At 42.1% G+C, this 17,460-nt stretch overlaps 2 non-coding genes and 1 pseudogene across 2 annotated transcripts; 2 read left to right on the top strand and 1 right to left on the bottom strand.

The window, feature by feature from the left end:
* On the top strand, positions 1-74 carry TRNAN-GUU (transfer RNA asparagine (anticodon GUU)). Its single transcript has one exon. It is a non-coding gene; the product is annotated as a tRNA-Asn (tRNA).
* A 1,556-nt stretch (positions 75-1,630) lies between these two features.
* Positions 1,631-2,639, top strand: LOC101119431 (chromobox protein homolog 1-like; annotated as a pseudogene).
* An 8,599-nt stretch (positions 2,640-11,238) lies between these two features.
* On the bottom strand, positions 11,239-11,311 carry TRNAV-AAC (transfer RNA valine (anticodon AAC)). Its single transcript has one exon. It is a non-coding gene; the product is annotated as a tRNA-Val (tRNA).
* Positions 11,312-17,460: the final 6,149 nt, after the last annotated feature.

Here is a 17,460-nt window from a genome sequence, read left to right as displayed (position 1 = left end):
GTCTCTGTGGCGCAATCGGTTAGCGCGTTCGGCTGTTAACCGAAAGGTTGGTGGTTCAAGCCCACCCAGGGACGTGTCTCAGCCTTTTGGAGTTTAAGTGATGTATGATTGATAATTTCTAGTCTGTACATCGTTCCCAAGCTCCACTACTACAGTCCTTTCCCTTGTGTCTTGTATACACAAACACGAGAGCCTATATCCAGATAGTCACTGATCCTCAGAAAGGGTCTCTGGAGGAAAGCAGGTCAGTGGGAGTCCTGGAATTCAGGAAAGAGCAGGCTTATTATCTTTACCCTGTAAACTCCTTTCACCAATGAAGTTTCTTTCACTGTTTGTAGTAGCCTTTATTTATCCCTTTCCATACACTTTTTTTTTTTTTAACTTTATTTTACTTTACAATACTGCATTGGTTTTGCCATACATTGACATGAATCCACCACGGGTTTCCATATACTTTTGTAATTACTTTGGTTCTATGCTTTTCCTATGACAGTCATCATTCTTGCACACATGGCTACAGGGTAGAATCCTGGAAGAGTAATTGCTCTGTCATAGCCTTTACATGGTTTGTATATAATTCCTTTTTCTTGCCTTTGTTGACTTATTGGGTGTAAATATTTTGTTATTTCAGCAACTGCTTTGGGCATTACAGCATACATACATCTGTAACTTAGCACAGCCTGCCTTCAAGCGATGGCACACTTCCTCATATTTCTCCCCTGCCTGCCCTTATGCTTATGTTGTCCTGCATTTTACTTGGCATATGTTTTGAACCCCACATCCAAGGTTATTACTTAAAAAAAAAAACAAACCTGCCCCATGTTTTTAAAGAGATTTAATTGATAAAAAATCATATGTTTCCCATGCATAGACCATGTCTCTTTTCCTTCATTTCCTTTGTGTCCATCAGGAATTCCAGTTCATGTGAGTTCCCTTCTCCTTGGAGGGCTCCTTTAACTTCTCTTGCTGTGTGGCTTTTCTGGTGACGAAGTCTTTAAGCATGGGTATGTCTATAAATGTCATCATTCAACTTATATTTTCAAAGAGATTTGGGAAGGGGGTCAGTAGGCATAGGATTACACTCTTTTTCACTCTCAGTCCTTTAAAAATGTTGCTTCACTGTCTTCTCACTTCCATTGTTTTTGATGAGAAATCTGACATAATTTTTACTTTTGTTTTCTGAATGTACTATGTATTTTCTTTCTGGCTCATTGGACATCTATTTTTCTTTTATAATGGATTGGAGCAGTTTAATTACTCTTTGACTAGGCACAGTTTTCTTCCTGTTCCTTGTGCTCACAGTTCATTTGTCTCCTTGGATGGGTGGGTTTATAATTTTCATTATGATTGGAGTGTGTCCTCTTGGGTTTCTTCAGTTTTTTCCTTCAAAAAATTTCTCCTGGTATTTTTTGAGACTCCAAATACTCTCTTATGTTAGGCCTTTTAAAGTTGCTCTACTGATTTGCGGGTCTCCCTTTGGCCTGAGTAGACCAACAATGCTACGTGGGTTGGGTGGATGGCTGGGGGATTGGGCTGGAGAGGAAACATAGTAAATTGGGAAGAGGATGGGCAGGACAGCCTGGGCGCTTGAACCAGTGTAGGGAGGGTTGTGACTGCAAGACTCGAGCAGCATCATCCTTTATACTAGAAAGCTGGCGGGCACTATGGGGAAAAAACAAAACAAGAAGAAAGTGGAGGAGGTGCTAGAAGAAGAGGAAGAAAAATATATGGTGGAAAAAGTTCTAGACCATTGAGTGGTAAAGGGTAAAGTGGAGTATCTCCTAAAGTAGAAGGGGTTCTCAGATGAGGATAACACATGGGAACCAGAAGAGAACCTGGATTGCCCTGACCTCATTGCTGAGTTTCTGCAGTCACAGAAAACAGCACACAAGACAGATAAATCAGAGGGAGGCAAGTGCAAAGCTGATTCTGATTCAGAAGATAAGGGGGAGGAGAGCAAACCAAAGAAGAAGAAAAAAGAGTCAGAAGAGCCACGAGGCTTTGCCTGGGGTTTGGAACCAGAGTGGATTATTGGAGCTACGGACTCCAGTGGAGAATTCATGTTCCTAATGAAATGGAAGAACTCTGATGAAGCTGATCTGTTCCCTGCCAAGGAAGCTGATGTCAAGTGCCCACAGGTTGTCATATCCTTCTATGAGGAAAGGCTGACGTGGCATTCTTACCCCTCAGAGGATGATGACAAAAAGGATGATAAGAATTAACTTTCTTGAATACCAGCCCCTGTCACATCTGACTGGGTTTCAAGTGGGGAAAGAAGGAGTTCTCCTTGTCTTGACACCATGAAGGTGGCTTGAGAAGATGTCCTTGAAGAGCCAGTATAGTTTCTGTGCCCTACAGCAGCCCAGGGCTTCAAAGCCGCTCCATGCTGTAGAGTTTGCACACCCCTCCTGGGGAAGGGGAAGGAGGGTCAGTGTTTCAAGGCAACCCGTTCTGAACTTTGCTGAAAAAAACAGCAAAGGGCCTTCTATGAAGGACAAAATGTAGAAAGGGATGTGGGAGAGCAAGAGATACTGTAGATCTTCAAAGAGCATCTCCACAACCCACACAGCCTTCTTCCCAATAGGGTTAACTTTGCATTTTTACAGCATAGCATGTATGTAGTTTTTGGCTATTACTGGTGTATTATTTGGGGTGGGTGGGGTGGGGTGGGAAAGAAGGGAAATGGGTTAGGATCATTTTTGTTAAAATTTGGGGAAATGGTGAAACAAAGAAATGAACAACTAATGATGATTGGGTTCAGTGTCCAGAATATTGTATCCTTTCAAAAAATGTTATTGGCAACCTAAATGAGGACTGTGAGAGACTGTTTAAAAGCTGTGAAAGCCTGAAATTTAGAAGCCAAGGTATTCCCTCCTGAGCTTAATGCTGTTCCCAACAAAGGAATAAGAAGCTACCAAAGCTGCCGTTTGGCGGATGGAAACTGGTTTAGGAGGAAAAGTCTTATTGGAGTGTATACACAGGCAGATCATTCTGTCTTAGAGGTGCTACTCATGAAACTGACAAGAAGGCCCTTTCTTTTCCTATTGTAAAGTTACAAATATCAGCTTCTCCATCCAAGCCACTGGTGAAGTATTTAGGTAAAGGCAGAGTGGTATAGGAGGTAAGCGAGTAGGGAAAGACAAGAGCCGGTGTTCATAGGGTGGAAAACTCTTGGAGCCTCTGTTTTTTGAACTTTGAAACCATTGGTGGCAGGGTGCAGTCACTGACAGCACAAGTTCAAGAGTTGAATGATTTCAAAATCCCTGGTCTCAGAGAAGATAAATTTTCATACTGGGGCAGTGGTTCACTTTAAAACAAAACAAATTTTTTAATCCTAAGAATTAACTAAAATCCAAAACGCTGTCTTGAGTCATGAGATCCATCCGTTGTTGACATCATCTTGATCTGCTTCTAGAACTCCATTGCAGTTTTTAGGCATGTGTTAGCTTTCTGTGAAAACTTTTGTTTAAATGTAAACTTCATATCAACACTGTCAGTTTTTTGTCTTAATAAAACTATATAGATTCATAATCTTTGAAAAAAATAAATAAATAAGTTGCTCTACCATTCAGTGATGCTATTAATATGGTCAGTTAAAAAAATTACTGCCATTTCATTTTGAATAGTTTCAGTGGTTCAAGGCTTTGTATTCCTTAATTTTTTTTTCTTGCAATGTCTAATTGTTGTTGATTCGCAGATGTTATTGTTTTTATCTCTAAAGTTTGCTTTTTGCCATTTTTGTATGTTCCACATTTCTAATGAACTCTTTGGACATATGCAACATAGTCATGGTAACTGTTTAAAGTTCTCTCTGCTGATTTTTTCATCATGTCAGTTCTGGTCACTTTTGACTAAGTGATTATATTCTTCCTTTTGCATCATATTTTTCTGCCTCTTTGCATGCCTGACATTTGTTGTTGTTGTTTGGATGCTGGACATTATCAAATTTTCCTTTCTGGATACTAGCTACTTTGATATTCCTATGAATTATTTTGAGTTTTGTATTGGATACAGTTAAGTGACTTGTAAACAGTTTGATCTCTTTGGATCTTGCTTTATGATTTTTTTCAGAAGGTCAGTGTAGGGCTGATTATTCTAGAGCTGTGTTCTTGCCCTAAGGCTCATGAGTTATATAAATAGTCTAGTCTGGCTGATGGCAGTGAGAACAATTGCCTGTCCCATGTGAACACCAAGCACTGTTCCATGATCTGAACCAAAATTTCTTTTCTTGGTCTCAGGTAATTCCCCACAAGTGAGCTCTTAGAATAACTCTGTTTAGTACCTCAGGGAGACTGTTTAGTATCCCTGGATATCCTTTTCTCTCCAGCACTGAACCTCTGTTCTCTGAACCCTACCTGCCTTGCTCTCCACCAAAACTCAGCTTCCTCTCAACAATCCAAAGAGCTGGTCTCAGATTACCCTTCTCATGCCCAACCTGGACATGCTCTTAAAGCAGTCATGTGGGCCAATGGCAGGACTCACCTTGTTTCTCATTCTCAGCTGATTCTCAGCTGTCCTCTTTTGTGTTGTCCTCTTTCCTGTGTCTAGAAACTGACATTATATGTTTTCCTTTTTTTCCTGTGGGGGCAGGCAAGAAAGGCAGGGTGAAATTTCAAGCACGAGGGTAAATCTGATTTTTGTCACTCCAAATACAAAAAAGCAAAATGACTGTTTGAGGAGGCCTTACATATAGCGGTGAAAAGAAGAGAAGCCAAAAGCAAAGGAGAAAAGGAACTATATACCCATTTGAATGCAGAGTTCCAAAGAATAGCAAGGAGAGATAAAGCCTTCCTCAGTGATCAGTGCAAAGAAATAGAGGAAAACAATAGAAAGGGAAAGACTAGAGATATCTTCAAGAGGATGAGAGATACCAAGGGAACATTTCATGCAAAGATGGGCTCAGTAAAGGACAGAAATAGTATGGACCTAACAGAAGCAGAAGATATTAAGAAGGGGTGGCAAGAATACACAGAAATGTACAAAAAAGATCTTCACAACCCAGATAATCACATTGGTGTCATCACTCACCTAGAGCCAGACATCCTGGAATGTGAAGTCAAGTGGGCCTTAGGAAGCATCACTATGAACAAAGCTAGTGGAGGTGATGGAATTCCAGTTGAGTTATTTCAAATCCTAAAAGATGATGCTGTGAAAGTGTTGCATTCAATATGCCAGCCAGCAAATCTGGAAAACTCAGCAGTGGCCACAGGACTGGAAAAGCTCTGTTTTCATTCCAATCCCAAAGAAAGGCAATGCCAAAGAATGCTCAAACTACCACACAATTGCACTCATCTCACATGCTAGCAAAGTAATGCTCAAAATTCTCCAAGCCAGGCTTCAACAATATGTGAACCGTGAACTTCCAGATGTTCCAGCTGGTTTTAGAAAAGGCAGAGGAAGCAGAGATCAAATTGCCAACATCCGCTGGATCATCGAAAAAGCAAGAGAGTTCCAGGAAAAACATCTATTTCTGCTTTATTGACTATGCCAAAGCCTTTGCCTGTGTGGATCACAATAAACTGTGGAAAATTCTGAAAGAAATGGTAATACCAGACCACCTGACCTGCCTCCTGAGAAATCTGTATGCAGGTCAGGAACCAACAGTTAGAACTGGACATGGAACAACAGACTGGTTCCAAATAGGAAAAGGAGTACCTCAAGGCTGCATATTATCACCCTGCTTATTTAACTTATATGCAGAGTACATCATGAGGAATGCTGGGCTGGATGAAGTACAAGCTGGAATCAAGATTGCTGGAAGAACTATCAATAACCTCAGATAAGCAGATGACACCACCCTTATGGCAGAAAGTGAAGAAGAACTAAAGAGCCTCTTGATGAAAGTGAAAGAAGAAAGTGAAAAAGTTGGCTGAAAACTCAACATTCAGAAAACTAAGATCGTGACAACTGGTCCCATCACTTCTTGGTAAATAGATGGAGAAACAGTGGAAACAGTGTCAGACTTTATTTTGGGGGGCTCCAAAATCACTGCAGATGGTGACTGCAGCCATGAAATAAAAAGACGCTTACTCCTTGGAAGAAAAGTTATGACCAGCTTAGACAGCACATTAAAAAGAAGAGACATTACTTTGCCAGCAAAGGTCCATCTAGTCAAGGCTATGGTTTTCCAGTAGTCGTGTGTGGATGCTAGAGTTGGACTGTAAGGAAAGCTGAGCACCAAAGAACTGATGCTTTTGAACTGTGATGTTGGAGAAAACTCTTGAGAGTCCCTTGGACTGCAAGGAGACCCAACCAGTCCATCCTAAAGGAAATCAGTCTTGAATGTTCATTGGAAGGACTGATGTAGAAGCTGAAACTCCAATACTTTGGCCACCTGATGCGAAGAGCTGACCCATTTGAAAAGACCCTGATGCTGGGGAAGATTGAGGGCAGGAAGAAAAGGGAATGACAGAGGATGAGATGGTTGGATGGCATCACCGACTCAATGGACATGAGTTTGGATAAACTCTGGGAGTTGGTGATGGACAGGGAGGCCTGGCATGCTGCAGTCTGTGGGGTCACAAAGAGCTGGACATGACTGAGTGACTGAACTGAACTGAACTGAAGGCATCTTATCTGTTTTTAAGTTGATTTATAGTAGGTGTGCCAATTTGTATTTCTATCTTTCCAAATCCATGAAAGAGCTTTTTTCTTCATATTCTTGCCATCATGACAAACTTTGTACACATCTGTATAATACTCTAGTAAGAGGACAGGTACCCTCTTGATTCAGTTAAGCCAGAGGTACAACAAAAGTCTAAGTGGACATTACCCAGATATACCCTACTGCACATGTTCAACAGCTAAACTTCCAAGATGTTTAGAAAGCATTCCAATAATTGTAATTATGTTTGGTAGTGATCTACTTATTTGAGTCTGAGAAGACTATGCAGAATGACTTCCAGTTGCTTCACACTAAACTTCCAGTTATGGATAGGACAGGGGTAAAAAACACTGGTCTCAGATATTTGTTCTTCCTTTTTCTTTATGAATACATTTTTGGCATCTGGATACACACATTTAATGACTGGCCACCCTCTTACTCAAGACTGTGTTGGAATGCCAATAACTGTGTCTTTATGATTCCTTGACTGTTTGGCTGTTTCTGCAAAAATTATCCTATTTGAGACAAGTTGTTGGGACCAATAGGATTCTGCACCTGACAATCCATCTTGTCCAGACCTGGTACCAAGAGTTATTAGCTGACCTTCCCTGAGTTCTTCTGTTGAATCTCATGAGCACTCAGGCTTTCACACAGTAAATCTAGTTCCTAGACATTCTTTCTACTCTCTCAGTGTGTTTCTTTGTCTGTCTGTCATTCTCTGTCCCTCATACTCTAGGCCTTCTCCAATCTACCTAATTTCTTCTCCTTTTCACCTTTCCAGGACATTACACTAGATTGCCTTTAATCACTGAGCAGTTCTCAGTCACTTATTAGATGCTAGGCCCTGCTATGGGCAGGGGAAAGGAAGAAAGATGCTGAATAGTGAGTCAGCTCAAGGTCTCTGCCCTGTGGAGCTCACATCTGGAGGCACTGAAAAGGGACGGTGCAGCAGGAGCAGAAATGGTTCCTGGCAGTTTTCCCCAAGCTAATCTGCTTATCTTGGCCTAGGGTTCTAGCAGTGATGGAGATGAGAGAAGCATAATGAAGATGGATGACTTCAGATTTAGTAGGCAGAAAACTAAGAACAAAACAGTTTCTTTTAAATTACATAAACAAGCATTTTAGGAAAACAGTAGACATTCAGCAACAGCTTCCCACTTCCTGGAGCAGACATGCCATGTGTTCCACAATTCTTATAGTGACATTGATGGAAAGAGTCACCAATCTCCCATAAAAGGCACCTGAGCCTCCTCTCAACCTGTTCACATATGGTCATTCTATAATCTATAAACATAGGAGGCAGCATCATAGGAAAATAATGTTTCTCATTTCTATCATGGTTATACATGATACAGGCAAAGATCACACATTAATTAATTTAATATCAGTCAAAGAACTCAGATAAACATAGACCTTAAAATCAAAAGTTGAGCTGACACATAATAGAGAAATGCATGTTGGAATCATACAGTAAATGATACCCCAAAGTCTAAGTGGATTGACTATGATTTCTAGAATTGTAATACTACATCTCCATTTAACATATATTATATAGTATATTTAATTTCTTGGAACACATAATTTTAAGTTTATAAACTTAAATGTTTATCCACTTAAATTTTTTCTTAATTTATTCCTTTATTTGCATTATTTATCTGCACTAGGTCTTCCTTGCAGTATGCAGGATCTAGTTCCACAATTGGGGATGGAACCCAGGCTCCCTGTATTGGGAGCAAGAAGTCTTAGCTCCTGGACCACCAGCAAAGTCCCTTAAATTTTTTGATAAACAAGTAAAACCAGTATAGAAAACTTAGGCCATTCAGTGTTATTAGAATTTGAAGGGAAAATAAATCCAAAACTGTGCAAACTAGAATACTTTGTTACTAATGTTTTCCGTATTATTACAGTATTTGAAAAGCAAGATAGTTTTTAGACCAAAATTATTTACCTGTGTGATACATACAAGGAATATTCTCTATAACATTTTGTGTGATTTTATGTCAATTATTAGAATACAGTGTTAATAATATTTGAGAATTCTTATTTTCAGCTTGATTTCTTTCTTATACCTAGCACACCAGGTACATACTAACTTATCTCTATGATAAAGTAAAACTAAACTTTTTGTTTTTTCTTCTTCATTTCAGTAGGAAATGAAGCTACATTTCAGTAAGAAAAGTCAAAGTCCCCTTGGATGTTATCCGCTGGAATTCTCATTGTAGAAGCAGTATCAGTACCCCCACTTTGGGCATCCCTTGGAGAAGGAAATGGCAACCCACTCCAGTATTTTTGCCTGGAAAATCCCATGGACAGAGGAGCCTGGCGGGTTACAATTGATGGGGTCCCAAAGAGTCAGACTTGCCTGAGTGATTGAGCACACGCACACAACACATGCCAGAGAGACTGAGCACACATACACACACATGCCAGGCGCACACACACATGCCAGAGAGAAAAAGATGTCCCTGGCCGGAAGTCTAACATGGTCTGGGGTGGTGAAAACACCAAATCCTAGCCACGAGACCACAAGGGAATCTTGCAAAGCATCTGGTTTAATGTCTCCAGGTAAAAACTATAAAAGTAAAAATTAACTTGTTCAGATGCCAAGAGCGGGAAAGGAGGTGATTGCCAGTGGCTCAGGGCTGAATAAAGCTGTGCAAGTCTCCCAGCTCTTGCCCCTAGATTCCATCCTGGCTTAGCTTGAGCACTGTGTGCAGCAGAGCCAAGGTCAAGCTCCCTTTCTGAACTTCTGCTGTCTGTATCAGAAAAAGGTACAGACTGGCTCTCAGGGGGTGATGGGTGGATCTGTCTACTTCCTGACCTCTGACGTGGCTCAGGTGCCTCTCCTGATAATGGCATGTGTATAGACTCTTTTCGTGCCTGACAGCTCAGTTAGAGGAGTTCTTTGTGTATTTGGCTCCAGCCTCAGGTGAAGAGTTGGGTTTGGTTTATTTTGTTCTCATGCAAACCAAATATGCTTCAGAGGGATGAACTTCTTGGTTTCCAGAGCCATACTACATGTCAGGGTATAGAGGAGATTTACATGCCGGAGGAACTGAGGGGATTTCCGGATGGTAAAGGTGATCTTTTTCCATTGTTTCCCCATCTATTTGCCATGAAGTGATGAAACTGGATGCCATGACCTTAGTTTTAAGCCAATTTTTTCACTCTCCTCTTTCACATTCATCAAGAGGCTCTTTAGTTCTGCTTCACTTTCTGCCATAAGGGTGGTGTCATCTGCATATCTGAGGTTATTGACATTTCTCCTGGTAATCCTGTGCAGCTTGTGCTTCATCCAGCCTGGTATTTCGCATGATGCAGTCTGCATAGAAGTTAAATGAGCAGGGTGACAATATACAGCCTTGACGTACTCCTTTCCCAGTTAGCAACCAGTCCATTTTTCCATGTCTGATTCTAACTGTTGCTTCTTGACCTGCATACAGATTTCTCAGGAGGAAGGTCAGGTGGTCTCATATTCCTATCTCTTGAAGAATTTTCCAACAATTTGTTGTGATCCACACAAAATCTTTGGCATAGTCAATAAAACAGAAGTAGATGTTTTTCTGGAACTCTCTTGCTTTTTCGATGATTCAACAGATGTTGAAAATTTGATCTCTGGTTCCTCTAAAACCAGCTTGAACATCTGGAAGTTCACGGTTCACGTATTGTTGAAGCCTGGCTTGGAGAATTTTGAGCATTACTTTGCTAGCATGTGAGATGAGTGCAATTGTACGGTAGTCTGAACCTTCTTTGGCACTGCCTTTCTTAGGGATTCGAATGAAAACTGACCTTTTTCAGTCCTGTGGCCCCTGCTGAGTTTTCCAAATTTGCTGGCATATTGAGTGCAGCACTCTATTTTGGGGGCTCCAAAATCACTGCAGATGGTAACTGCACCCATGAAATTAAAAGACGCTTGCTCCTTGGAAGAAAAGCTATGAGCAACCTAGATAGCATATTGAAAAGCAGAGATATCACTTTGTCAACAAAGGTCTGTCTGGTCAAAGCTATGGTTTTTCCAGTAGTCATGTATGGATGTGAGAGGTGAACTGTAAAGAAAGCTGAGCACTGAAGAATTAATGCTTTTGAACTGTGGTGTTGGAGAAGACTCTTGAGAGTCCCTTGGACTGCAAGGAGATGTAACCAGTCCATCCTAAAGGAAATCAGTCCTGAATACTCATTGAAAGAATTGATGCTGAAGCTGAAACTTCAATACTTTGGCCACCTGATGTGAAGAACTGACTCATTGGAAAAGACCCTGATGCTGGGAAAGACTGAAGGCAGGAGGAGAAGGGAACGACAGAGGATGAGATGGTTGGATGACATCACCAACTCGATGGACACGAGTTTGAGTAAACTCTGGGACTTGGTGATGAACAGGGAAGCCTGTTGTGCTGCAGTCCATGAGGTCACAAAGAGTCGGACACAACTGAGTGACTGAACTGAACTGAAAGGTGACCCGAAGTTGGTCTTGTTCTGTGCCCTCCTTGGGCCTGGTGTCCACAGTGACTCAGACAAAAGAGGCCTAGTTTGTAGTGCTGAGTAGGTTTTCAGGAAGTCACAGAACTCCTCCTATGATTCTTGCAGGCTTTTTTATATTTAAAATGCACATCAAAAAGTTTGGGATAAAGTGAAGCTGTTTCTGCCTGGTTTCGAACCAGGGACCTTTTGCGTGTTAGGCAAACGTGATAACCACTACACTACAGAAACCATATGGTTAAAGTATACCTAGTGACATCCAAGAAAAGCATGTTTGGATACAACTTGCCCTCAAATTTTGAAAGAAAGAGAGCTCTCTGAGCACAGAGGATCCCTCAGGTAAGGAGACTGAGGTTCCTGAAAGGCCCTGGTTTAGGGTTCCTCGCTTTCTCCAGAGCGAGGTCCCTGTGAGCATCCCAGCAGTTAGACCTCAGGATCCCACAAGGAACACACAGCTTTGGGCCTGAGCGCAGCAGTCACCCACGCTGACTCTCCAACTTCTCAGAAACCGCAGGAGCCAGGGCAGTTAGACATCTCTGAGCCCCAGGCAACCCGATGCTTGGGTGGGGTGGACGAAGTCCCACCCAGCTGCAGACCCGCACCTCCATACCTCCGTGGCCCTTTTCACTGCCCCTGCGGTCACTGGGCTTGGCTCTTGGAAATGATCGATGCTTTAATCCTACCTGGGAACAAAGAGCCTTCCCCTCTGCTCTGATGCACCTGACCTGCGTGCTCCTTCTGCAGCATCGCTTCACTGGCGTCGTCCCAGGCAAAGGGGTTTCTCAAGTTCCTGCTGCTATGGCTTATTCTAGTCGTCTAGTTGAAGTCCAAAACTTTCCTCACACTTTCACATTCAGCAGGAAGAGCAGCAAAGGCTGACGTCTCCGGTCATCTGGCTGTTTGAAAAATATTGAACATCAGAGAAGGAAATGGCAACCCACTCCAGTATTCTTGCCTGGTGAATCCCATGGACAGAGAAGCCTAGTTGCTACAGTTCATGGGGTCCCAAAGAGTCAGACACCACTTAGCAACTAAACAACAACATGTAATAAGATTAGTTTTTCATCATTGTGGAAATGATGTTTTAACAATCAATTAACCATGCTACAAATGAAAAAGAAAGCATACCTTACAAAGAACAATGAGTCAATTGTATTTAGTGGCTGAAATTATGAAACAATATATTAGAGGCAAACACAGAGAGGAGGAAGGCTTTACTGAGTGGGACATGGACCCCTGGAAGAGAGTAAGCTAACCGTACAAAGATTTAAATAAACTTCAGCACGGCAAAAGGTGCCAAAAAGATGTAATACACAACTGGCAGAAAATCACAACACGTATGAATAAATACGTCGTTTAAGAACAGAGTGCTAGGACACATACAAAGCTGTCAGGGAAATAGACAGTGCATACCAACAGGTGTGTCATACTTGAAGAACTCTAATAAAGAAAATGTAATTTTAAAAAAATGAAAAAAATAAATTACCTAGAATATGAAAATCTCAGGAAGACTAACCCACTGTCCAGAAAAATAAATAAAGAGTCAATGAAAAAAAAAAAAAAGAAAATGTGTTAGGCTCTTAACCCCCTTGGTCAGAAAATTACAGATTTATAATAAATCTTGACCTCAGATGGGCAAAAATCTAACCTGGTTAATAGGCTGTACCTTTATCAGTGTGGAAAACAGGAGGCCGTTCATCACAACTCATGTAGGATATCTCCTCTGGTTTGGGGAGGCAATGCGGCATGGCCTGTCAGCTCTATAAACGTGTGTTCCTTTTGAAACAGTAATTCTAGATCTAGGAGTTTCATCCCACTGGAATGTATAGACACAAATGTAAAGAAAAGAAAATACTGAACATCAACGCTGGCCAAGTTTCGCTTCCTGACCTGTATTAAATTCGTTTGCCAACCAGGCCCCGTATAAAGCCACAGAGGGATCAGGCTCAGTCCAAGCAGACCTCATGGTTGTGTATTCCTCCCTTATTGTACTTGAGATTCTTCTTAAAGGACAGCTTTGTTTTACCTTTTATAATGTCCGAAATGCCTTTTATTTGACTTTTTAAATTATCTGGTTCAAGAGGTCATGGAGCACGAATTTTAACCTTGGACAACAGAAGGGTAAAGGCGGTTTTCCCAGAAAACAGGTGTCTGGGGAGGTTTTTGGTTTCACCTCACAGCAGGCAGTTTCTTCTTGCTGAAAGACTTTAATGCAATGTTGTCCGTGTGTCTGTCTGTCTCTGGTTTCCTTTAGAAGTAAAGGGTAACAAGGTTGGGGATGCATTTGCATTTCCTCCTGCAGTGGCTTTTCTTCTTTTCTTAGTGTGGCAGTCACTGCGTTTCCTTCAGGTCTGAGGTTCAGGGGCTCCAACCTGAGGAAGGCGCGGCCCGCGTGCGCACCGGCCCCCAGACCACGGGGCTCCACCTGGTTCCGCGTGGACTCCGAGTGCAGTTGAGGGTGCAGCTGCGCGTCAGCACCCTCACCAGCGCTGGAGCCTGAGTCCCCAAAGAGGCGGACTTGAAAGCAGCTTCAGATCAGGACATTTCATGAGCTTTCCCCTGCTTTCCTCCCCTCCACGACCTAGTTTTCACCTCCCACATCCAGCCAGAGGAACGGATTCATGGTCTTCGCAGTTGCATCCCGGCGCTGCCGGCCCATGTCTACTGGACCAGGGGGTGGTGGTTGTTTCCCGGTCAGGGTGGAGAGACAGCGGGTGCCCGAGGGACCACAGACACACGGCTCCCTGCAGCCTCAAGGGAAGGCACGGGGCTCCAAAATCAGTGAGAGGAGTGCCTGAGGGACCGGGCCCTGCCCCTGCCCATGAGGCCGGGCCCAGAAGAGGGACACAGCCCAGCACGGACCCCAGCTGGCGCCCAACGCCCCCACCATCCTCATCCAAGCTTCAGGGTGAGGGAGCCCATCGTTCCACTGATTTCCCACCTTTATCAGGAAAGTCGTTTACACAAATCCAGAGTCTAGAACAAGAGGGCCTGTGTCGGCCAAAGTCCACATGGACTGAGAGGTAAACACGAAGTCCTAACTGGATGTGGGGTCTGAGGAAGGCCTTGCGTCAGATACTACTCTTGGTCTGAGCATGAGGAAGTTGGCGTCATCCAGGGTAGGGACAGGTGTCGTAGGTCATGGGGGAAGAATTGGAATCCAGGTTTGGTGAGAGGCTCTCTTTCTGAGCCTGTTTCATTGTGAAAGGGGGCCACTTGGCTCTCAGTCAGTGGTGAGCCATCCATCTACTCCCTGATCTCTGACCTACTCCAGGCTCCACCTGGAAAATGGCTCGAGGACCGGCTGCTTTTTCTCCTGATCAGCTTAGTTTGCAGAACCTGACCCCTCTTCACCTTTAGGTCTTTGGCTCCAGCCTGCGGTGTAGAATTGAATTCATTCTCTTTTGTCCTGTTACACAAATCAGATTGTCCCATCTGTGTGCTGGGGTGAAAGAAAGCTAAGTGTCTTCACAAGGGATGAACTTCTTGGCTTTCAGAGACATAACAAGTGTAGCAGGTATAGATGATGTAGGGCCAGATGAAAAGGTGAGATAACAACATTTATTATTTGCAGATATTTTATGATGGCAATTCAGACCAGTCTGAGGTAATAGCTCATTGTAGTTTTAATTTTCATTACTCTAATAATTAGTGATGTTGAGTATTTTTTCATGTGCCTGTTGTCCATCTGTGTTTCTTATTTGCAGAAATGTCTGTTTAGATTTTCTGACCATTTCTTGATTGGGTTGTCTGTTTTTGTTTTTGTTTTTATTGAGCTCTATGGGCTGTTCGTGTATTTTAGAAATTAATCCCTTGGTTGTATCATTTGCAAATATTATTTCCCATTCTGTAGGTTCTCATTCTTTTTGTTTTGTTTATGTTTTACTTTGGAAACTTAGAAGGCAAAAGACCTGTACTCCCAAAACTGTAAGACACTAACTGATGAAAGAAACTGAAGGTGATACAAGGAGATGGAAGGATATATTGCGTTACACTGTCACTGTATGACCCAGGGCAATGTATAGATTCAATGCAACTCCTATCAAATTACCAATGGCATTTCCCACAGAACTAGAAAAAAAAAGTTTTTAATTTGTATGGAAACACAAAAGATCCAGAATAACCAAATCAATCTTGACAGAGACAAACAAAGCTGGAGGAATCAGCTTCCTTGGCTTCAGAACATACTTCACAGAAAGAGCAAACAAAACAAAAGCAATATAGTACTGGCACAAAACAGAATAGAGATCAATGGAACAGAATAGAAAGCCCAGAAATAAACCCACACACCTACAGTCAATTCATCATGACAAAGAAGGCAAGGATGTACGATGGAGAAAAGACAGTCTCTTCAGTAAGTGGTGCTGGGAAAATGACCAGCTATATGTAAAAGAATGAAATTAGAGGGACTTCCCAGGTGGTCCAATGCTTAAGAGATGGTCCAGTGGTTAAGAATCCACCTGCCAATGCAGGATGCACAGCATTCCTGGTCCAGGAAGATCCCACATGTCATGGAGCAACTAAGCCAGCATTCTGCAACTACTGATGCCTGTACACCTAGAGCGTGTTTTCCACAAGAGAAGCCATAGCAATGAGAGACCCGCACAGTGCAACTAAGAGCAGCCTCTGCTCGCTGCAACTACAGAAAGCCCACACCTAGCAATAAAGACCCAGTGGAGTCTAAAAAATAATAATAAAATTAGATCTTTCTCTTAACACCATAAACAAAAGACACAAAATGGATTAAAGACCTAAATGTAAGGCTAGATACTATAAAACTCCTGGGGGAAAACATAGGCAGAACACTCTTTGACATAAATCTCAGTAATAGCGTTTTGGATTGGTCTCATAGAGTACTCGGAGAAGGCAATGGCATTAGAGAAGGAAATGGCAACCCACTCCAGTGTTCTTGCCTGGAGAATCCCAGGGACAGCAGAGCCTGGTGGGCTGCTGTCTACGGGGTCGCACAGAGTCTGACATGACTGAAGCGATGCAGCAGCAGCAGCAGCATAGAGTACTGGAAATGGAAACAAAAATAAACAAATGGGACCCAATTAAACTTACAAATTTTGCACAGCACAAGAAAACATAAACAAAACTCAGTTTCAAAAAGTTTAAAGCCACTTGGCTATTGCCAGAGTGATGTAGATTCTTATGCTTTCGCCTAGTCTGGGAGACAAAGTCAATTCAAAATACTGTGATACTTTGGCTACTGTCAGATTTACAGCTCTCCTTCACTATCAGATTACTTATGTAAATGTTGCTAACAACCATTATCTTATGTTGATGTCCAACTGTTAATACTGTGTCAAAGAGAAAGCAAAGTGTTCATGATCAAATCTGCTCTTTTAGGAACAATTACGAGCCAAGGAAGGAGGGGTTAAACTGAGAAATCCTGATGTAGAAGGTAGTTCAATTAGGCTTAACTAACTTGGACTGAAAGGAGATCAAACCAGTCAATCAGTTAAAGGAAATCAACCCTGAATGTTCAAAAGGACTGATGCTGAAGCTCCAGTACTTAGGCCACCTGATGCAAAGAGCTGACTCATTGGAAAAGACCCTGATGCTGGGAAAGATTGAAGGCAGGAGGAGAAGGGGACGACAGAGGATGAGATGGTTGGATAGCATCAGTGGATCTGAGTTTGAGTAAGTTCCCGGAGATGGTGAAGGACAGGGAAGACTGGTGTGCTGCAATCCATGGGGTCACAGAGTCAGACACAACTGAGCAACTGAACAACTCAGAGATGCCAAAGGGAGAATACTGGCAGCTATTACACCTAGAAAAGCTGCCATATTCATTTCACAATTAAACTTTCAAGAATTGATGGAGTGGGACTTCCCTGGTGATCCAGTGGCCAAGACTCTGAGCTCCCAATGCAGAGGACCTGGGGTTCGATTCCTGGTCAGGGAACTAGATCCCACATGCCACAACTAAGACCCAGTTCAGTCAAATAAATAAATACTTAATAAATAAAATATTTTTTTAAAAAGAATTGATGGAGTGTCCACATATTGCCAAACCTGTTTACCGGATTAGCTATTCAGCTTCTCCAGATCAACCCATCCAGACTAGCTGTTTGATGACCTCCAGCTCAACTATTTCAAAGAAAAGAAAAACCAGAACTCCCCATTTCCAATATTTTGTGTGTGTGTGTGTGTTTTCCTTTCTTTTCTCTTTTCTGGCTTTTTCATAAATCCTTTTTTTTTTTTTTTTTGGCTCTGCTTAATGACAACATTCTAATAACTAATTTTTCTGAGTAAATATGTGAGATAACTCATTCAAAATCTCTTTACTACTAATATAAAATTATAATTTTTATATTAATGTCTGTACATACTACACGGGTATCTTTGACATCTGTTCTAGAGTGGAAATTTTC

The sequence above is a fragment of the Ovis aries genome, chromosome 1, assembly GCF_016772045.2.
Source record: "Ovis aries strain OAR_USU_Benz2616 breed Rambouillet chromosome 1, ARS-UI_Ramb_v3.0, whole genome shotgun sequence".
Taxonomy (NCBI): domain Eukaryota; kingdom Metazoa; phylum Chordata; class Mammalia; order Artiodactyla; family Bovidae; genus Ovis; species Ovis aries.
Note: the sequence above shows the minus strand (reverse complement) of the source record. Positions and strands in the feature narration are given on the sequence as shown.